This window comes from Octodon degus, unplaced genomic scaffold (genome assembly GCF_000260255.1).
Source record: "Octodon degus isolate 3935 unplaced genomic scaffold, OctDeg1.0 scaffold00221, whole genome shotgun sequence".
Classification (NCBI taxonomy): Eukaryota; Metazoa; Chordata; class Mammalia; order Rodentia; family Octodontidae; genus Octodon; species Octodon degus.
Window position 1 is genome coordinate 3,413,863 of NW_004524797.1, and position 7,887 is coordinate 3,421,749.

The window sequence follows — 7,887 nt, forward strand, 5'->3', positions numbered from 1 at the left end:
AGCCAGTTTTTCCAGCACCATTTGTTAAAGAGGCTTTCTTTCTTCCAGTGAGTATGTTTGGCTCTCTATTACCATTTTATATTTTAAAAAATTTTAAAAAATAAAACACCTATTAACTGCATGATAAAGAAATCTATTTTGTCCTTCAATGAACACATATGTTAGGCCTATGTCCTAATTAATACATACGTTAAAAAAAAGACTTATATAGGACTGCTCATGGTAGTTTTATTCATAATAGCCCAAACTGGAAATAACCTGTCAATAACCAGAAGAATAAAAATTATGATGTATTCATACAGTAGAACACTGCAGTGCTATGGTAGCTATTTTTCTCATTGCTGAGACAAAATACCAGACAGCCAAAGTTAAAGGAAAAAATCTATATTTGCCTTACAGTTCATAGAAGTTTCAGTGCATAATCAGCTGGCTCCAAGGCAGGGTGGCTCATGGCAGAGGGTAACCATTCCTGGTGGCAGAAGACAGCAAATGCAACAAAAGGGAACTAATTCATGTGGCCAGAAGGTACAAAGCAACAACAGGAGAGAGGAAGCCAAGCATCTTTCTATCCCTTATTTTGTATCCAGTCTACTGGGATTAAGATAATCAGTGGACCAATCCAGGAATTACCCACCCTTAACCCCATCACCCTTAATCCTAGCATTGAACCATGAATCAATCGCACACTCTAGATTCAGCTACCTTTGAAAAAGTTCAATCTAAAACTATGTGAAGCTTTTGAGGAGGGTGTAAGGGAGTGGGGGAGGTGGACATCTAGGCACAGACCATAACAACTGCACTATAAAGGAATGAACAGATCAATACAATGAAATAATACACACTGCACCAGTCTGTTTACAAGAAATACAAGAATGGAAGCAAGCTACTGAATAGTTAGCGTTGGATGTTTTGCTCAGTGTAGACTTTCTGCTTATCATGTGCAGTTGGTTTCCATATACAACATCAAAAATAAAATCAGGATAGCAATGGTGTGTAACGGGGGCTGAGGGGTACGGTGATGGTACCTGAGGGAATATCTTCATCTCGTAGATGGTGGTTGTACAAATGCACGTACTTGTTAAAGTTTATCAAACTTCACACTAAGTTTGTTCATTTTAATATACAAATTATACCTCACTAAAGTACTTGGTAAAAGGATTTGGAGAAAGATGACAATGAATGTGTGAGAGATTTCTGAAGCAGAATACAAAAGAAATATATTAATGGGCTCTAAAAGTTGATGACAGTAGTTTTTCATTAAATTTTAAAATTTTAGATGGGTGTTGTGGCATATACCATATACCAGAAACCCCAGGACCCAGGAGGCTGAGGCAGGAGGCTGACCATGAGTTCGAAGCCAGCCAGGACTGCATAGTGAGATCGTATGACTGGACTACACATCAAGACCCTGTCCCCCCAAAAAAATTATTTTTAGCTTTTGAATTTCTTTTTACCATTTCAATCACTCATATTTGTTTTACTTGATACAGTTCACTTCCAGAATAAAAATAGAACTGAGACAAAGAGAAAAATGTTGTATATGACATACTATGACAAAAATAGAAATAGGATTAATTACTTAAAGAAAGCCCTCATAATAGAATTAACTAAATTATGGGTAATGACAAATACAGGAAAAGAAGCAATTCTCCAGAGTAAAGGAAGCAGAGCTTAGAGGAAGTCCTTAGAGAGAAAAGGTGAAATGAAAGTACTAATTAGTGCCGAGTGACCTGAGAGAAGTCACCTAACCTCCCTAGGGATGACGCCAGTATATAGATATTCTTGTATGGTAAATGATAGAATAGAGTTAAATGAGTTCAAAGCACCATTCTATTAAAGTGTAATATAATAATTAATATTTCTGAGTCATCCAGAAAAAAGCAAATTTGTGTTCTTTGTATTTGTTTAGTAAGGAAAAAGCATATGAAAAATATTAATTTATAATAATAAATTACTATTGATATACTATTGATGTTACTATTGATATATATGCAAATAATTACTTTTGATATTACTGTTGATTGTACTTACTTGTTGACAAGCAATAAGCTAAATATACTTCCATTGCCTTATTTAATTTGTACTTTAATTAGTGAATGAAGTTCTTAATTTGCATACTTGCATGAGATAAAAAATATTTTAAACTAACATTTATTTATTTTCAACAATGATAATGTAACATTATTACAGAAAACCAGGAAAGTATAGAAAAATCAGAATAGAAAAAAAGAATCCTGTCATCCCCAAAGTAACTAGGAACATTTCAGAGCATATCCATTGAATCCTTTACATTACACACACATTTGTTTTGACTTTTTTAAGAGAGACCAAAATCAACAGATTCTGCCTCTATTTTCAAAAGCAAGGGATTTCAATAGCTACGTGACAATCCATCTTACAGATATAAGGAACTAGATAATCCCTTATTGTTGGCCATAAGGAAAAGGTTTGACACCAGTGATGCAAATTTTAGTTACATGAAAAATTCCCTGCAGCTCTTTCGGGTCCTCTTTTCCAAGATGACGAAAAAAAGAAGGAACAACGGTTGTGCCAAAAAGGGCCGCGGTCATGTGCAGCCTATTCGCTGCACGAACTGCGCCCGGTGCGTACCCAAGGATAAGGCTATTAAGAAGTTTGTCATTCGGAACATAGTGGAGGCCGCCGCCGTCAGGGACATTTCCGAAGCGAGTGTCTTCGACGGTTATGTGCTTCCCAAGCTGTATGTGAAGCTGCATTATTGTGTGAGTTGTGCCATCACAGCAAAGTGGTCAGAAATCGATCTCGTGAAGCCTGTAAGGACCGAACTCCTCCACCCCGATTTAGACCTGCTGGTGCTGCCCCACGACCTCCACCAAAGCCCATGTAAGGGGAGCTGAGTCTTAATGGACTGAAGAAAACTCTTGAGAAAGAAATAATAAAATTGAATGTTACACTTTAAAAAAAAAAAAGAAAAAGAAAAATTCCCTGCAGCAGTGTCTCAGTTGGGGTCTCCAGAGGAAACAGATGGTGTACTTTAAGAGGGTAATTTGAGAAGTGTTAAATAGAAGAACCATTACATGGCAGTGGGCAGGGACCAGGAGACTACAAGTAATAATGCTGCGCTGTATTTGACAGCATTGCTGATGGTACCCTTTGCTCTGAAGGGGCAAGAGGGAGGAAGGGGCAGTCCCTGAAACCCAAAGACAAAGAAATCTCCATGGAGACCGCTTCCTGAATGAGCTGGAGGTGGCCTGAGGTTGAAAGAGCAGCTGGCATACAACAACTCTGCGGAGGGAGCAGGAGGCACCCTCTCTTGCTCTGAACCCCTACCCGTGCTCCTGGCTAGTCAGAAGGCCAAGGAGATACCAAAAAACACACAAGTCAGCCTGCGTGGCCCCAAAATATGGCAGAGAAAATTGAACAGTGCATTGGGAACTGTAAATGGAATTTTAAACATGTGCACTCGCACTCCCGTCCACATATTTATGCAGAATTTGTAATAGCTGGTTCACATGAAAGGGTTTCTCATTGAGGCTGAGCAGTGTGTGGAAGTGCTCTACCTTCCTCTGCATTCTAGAGACTGAGGCAGAAGGAGGATAAGTTCAAGCCCAGCCTTGGTAACTCATTGGTGTAGCGAGAACCTGTCAAAAATTAAAAGGCCTGGGGATGTAGCTTAGTGTAAGTATGGGGGTGGAGGTATGTGTAAATTGAAGACCTGGAGGATGTTAGAAGTTGTGCAGGTGCAAGAAGAAAAGTATTGAGTCATTGACTAGTATTAGCCATCCAGAGACACATTAGACTTTTATATTTTAAGAAAATTGCTTTCCCTCCCTTTCTCCTTTGCTTGGTCCCTGGGAACCAGCATGAGGCTTGCTGATTTGCCTTCTACAGACATCCCTAGTTATTCACTCCCTTGATGAGTGTCTCCCTTCCTCACTTTATACTGTGGTGGAGTCTTCCTGCCCCACTACAGAGCAAACTTCTAGGCTGTAGGACTGAGCATACTCGTCTTCATATGTGACCCATCATATAGCCTACTGTACAGTAGCTGCTTATTTATCATATAAATCTGAGTCTTGTGTGGGACAGACTTTGTTAGATGTATGAGTAAGATTTAGTCCTTGCCTTCCTAGGTTAGTCAGCATTTGGAAGACACTGACCAGAAAAAGGCAATTTCATGACTCTAAAATACGAATGTGCATGGGGTAGGAACAGGTTCCCTGGAGAACACAGGAGACTGGAATAGTAAACATGGAGACAACCTGGACGCCATTCCACTGCTAGGTGCAGACAGGAGCCATGACTTAGGCATGCTTTTTCCTCTGCTGTATTAAGTACTCTCACTTATGAGTGCTAGAGGTGGGGTGTAGTCAAAGGACGTCTCTTAACATCTCCCCAGTCTCCTGCCTCTGCAGGAATTTACGAAGTGCCAGACCACAGGGAACACAGTCTTTGGGCTGGGTGGTGGCCACACATGGCAGTGACAGCACAGGTATCTGTAATTAGAGTAGGTGGGTGAATGAAACATTTGTGCAGTCCAAATTTCATGCAACTCCTTCCACTTGAGAAGTGTGGACTCAGCTATCCTTTCTGCAACCCAAATCCGGGACTCCGGCTCCCTACTCAGAGGTCCCTCCCACTGCCGCGGGGCCCTGCCTGGTGTGTGTTCCCAGCACAAGTGCGCCTGTCCAGAATGGTAGTTTCAAGTCTCAGGGCGCTTGCGTGCAAGGAACCAATAGCTGCAGGAGGGAAGGAGCCTGTGAAGATCACAATGAGATGATAGAGCTACAAACTTCCCTAGGGATGAGCATCAGGGATTGATATTCTAAATAGGTATCAATCACCTTGAAGAGCCCAAATGAGTCACTAACCCAACTCCCAACAGGAAGAGACCTTGTCCTGTACTCATCCAGCTTGCAACATGACTTGCTTACCCATTTGATACTGGATTTAATCAATTTTACCTGAGCAATGGTGCTTGTAATCTCATTGGTTGACTAGTTTTGTCCCACCTCATGCCTACCTAAATGAGTTCCCATGTTCTCCACCACCTTAGACCCACCTCAGTGCATGGTGTTCCTTTATAAAAGTCCCTGGAAGAGACAGCTTCCTGGGGATCACTCACTCAGTGCCCTCCTTCTGTTCCTGTCTTAGAAGTTTCTTTCCCCGCAATAAATATATTCTGCTCACAACCTCCGTTTGCTCCTAAAATTCATTCTTTGGTTTTAGAGAACACTAAGTCATCCCAGGTACTTTTCAGGTCAGGAGTTTCATTTTTCCATTATACCATTTGGGGGTCATCTACCCTAGATCAGTTGTTCTATCTGTGTCATTTGGAGGTTCCCACAAAGATCATTGGATGGAGGTATGAGTTTGCTTTTCTTTCATAAATTCTAGATTGGGACCTGCTTAGGTAACACATTTTTATACTTCAAATGTTGATATGTCTTAGCCCATTGCTTATCATTGTTCATGCCTTGCCTCATCAATTTTGTCTCATATAACTGTCATAATTGCTTATCCTTTGTCTTTTAATGGTTTTATTAAAATGTTGGTCAAAATGTTGTTGGTAAATCTAAGTTAAAACATGGAAATGTTACAGGGCTATGATATTTCACTAATGGGACATTTTATGACTATTTTTTACTTGTATATGTTGCATTTGAACGAGTTGGCAAATGTACTGATATTCCTTGCTTGACTTTAGACAATCGCACTAGAGAGAGTAATGTTAGTAAGCCTCCTAGTGGACTTTACATAAACTTCTGTAAAATGGGACTTTTAAATCTCAGTCAGACTTAAAATATACATGCCTGTATATAAAACACAGGACTCCTTTTGCCACCTAAATGACATTAGGTCAGCAACCATTCTTCTTCTTCTTCTTCTTCTTCTTCTTCTTCTTCTTCTTCTTCTTCTTCTTCTTCTTCTTCTTCTTCTTCTTCTTCTTTTTGGCAGTACCAGGGATTGCACTCAGGACCTTGTGCTTGCCATGCAGGCGCTTACACCACTGAGCTATATTCCCAGCCCCCAGCAACCATTCTTAAAGACTTGAAGAACGGGTTTCACTGGGACAGACTGGCTCTGATCCCCTTCTACATGCTAGGGGAAAGGTCAGGCCTGCTTTATTTCAGTTTCCTTCCTTTGACCTTACTCCTAATTTTCCAACCTCTTTGTACCTTCCTTTTTACAGGCATGTAAAATTAGGAAAACGATAGAGACTGTTCCAACCAAGTGAAGCCCTTAGAAAATGAGCATTTGTTAATGTGAAAGAGAGGGAAGTCACTTTAGATAAAGAACACATATCTCATCTCTGGATCAAATGAAACAAAGAGGACTATGCCCATCCAAGAAGACACATATAAAAGCCATGTCCCGGCTTAGTGTTCTAGACAGGTCTCCTTTGAGAGGCTAAACCTGAGACACAGTGGAGAGAACCAACTTCTAGGTGACACCAGGAGGAGCTATCTCCAAAAACAGCACACCTATGGGACCAAAACATACTTAGTGTGAGGGACAATTTCCAACCTTTTCTCCTAGGTCTAGATATCATTAAGTGCATAAGAGTTATGTTATAGCCCTTAAAACCTTTACTGTAAAGGGCTAGGTAATCTTGTTCAGGCTGTTAGTTATTGTGGAACTTGGACACAGTGGTTACTCTGCCAGCTAGTAAATGATCCTAGAGCAGCTGCATTCTTTGAATCAGAGGACAGGTTTCTCCAGCCATTCTTTGGAGAATCCCCATTGAAGCCAATGGCTAATGAAATGTTGACCAGAGAGACAGCTGGATTCCTTCCTGAAGACTTATCTCTGGTTGTGTGGGCCAATAGAAACCAAGACTACCTGAGGAGTCATGACCATGGCTACTCTCTGGTGGATACCTGAAAGTTCTTGGTGGAAACTGGTTCTTGACCACTGAGAGATCTCCACTTACCTATTGTACTTTCTGCTAGTAGATTAGGAATTCTACCTGAACATTTCGGTAGAACCCTTTAATGGGCCACTCCAGAAATTAGGCTGAGGCAGCTTGCAATGGTTTACATTATACAGCAGTTATCAGAGGAATGATTTACATCTGTGCCTTACATGGTAACTAAGAGTAAGGAAGGTTTTTGTCAGCCTTAAAGTAATGTGTTTTTACCAATATGTAAAATGTGATTGCTAGATGATAAATGTAAGTTTTACCTGTGAGCGCCAAAGATTTAATATAGCCTAGTCCTTCTAGGAAAGGCTGCCCTGGTGACTGTATGGAAGAACATAAGTGTCTTGGAGATTTCTTTGCACTAGAGCCCAAGGCAAAGTCCCTCCAGCCAATTGTCTCTTTTGTCTACCTCCAAAGGTAGTGTATTGTACTCTTTTACAGTACAGCAGGGAAAGTGCTCTGCTTCCAATGTTATCCTTTTATACAATAGTTATGCTTCCTTCTGTAGACATCACTGTCACCAGGCCAATTGTAACATATTTACAAATATTCAATAAAAGTAAGTGCACCATTCACATGGTTCATGAGATTCTCAGGAAAAAAAAGTCACACACCAGTTTGAAGGTGGATAGGCTGGTTGGCTCTTGTCTCCCCTCTCTCCAAGAGCAAGCACCTGCTCTGGCATGTTCTACTTAGGGGATACCTTGAGGGGGAATCAATTAGAGGTAAGGTGGGGAAGCCCAGAACTCTCTCTTTTTGCATTCCATATCATAGGACTCTCACAGTCAAAGTCTTTTACTCCTTTAGAGTACATCATTATGCACTGGAAGATGTTTGTTCCATACAAAAAAAAAAAGAGCTGTTTAATATTTTTCTGCACATGTAAATGGCCTATATACCCCCTAGAGCCAAAATGGAATGCAAAGGGAAGTATCAATTATGACACTGTTTTACAACCAGAATGATACTATAGAAAGGAAAATGGT

At 40.6% G+C, this 7,887-nt stretch overlaps 1 long non-coding RNA gene across 1 annotated transcript in view; it reads right to left on the minus strand.

The window, feature by feature from the left end:
- Positions 1 to 6,390: 6,390 nt before the first annotated feature.
- Positions 6,391 to 7,887, minus strand: part of LOC111813763 — a 10,449-nt gene continuing 8,952 nt past the window's right edge. The window contains exon 3 of the long non-coding RNA XR_002818937.1: positions 6,391 to 6,482. This is a non-coding gene — a long non-coding RNA (uncharacterized LOC111813763). The remainder of the gene's footprint in view (positions 6,483 to 7,887) is intronic.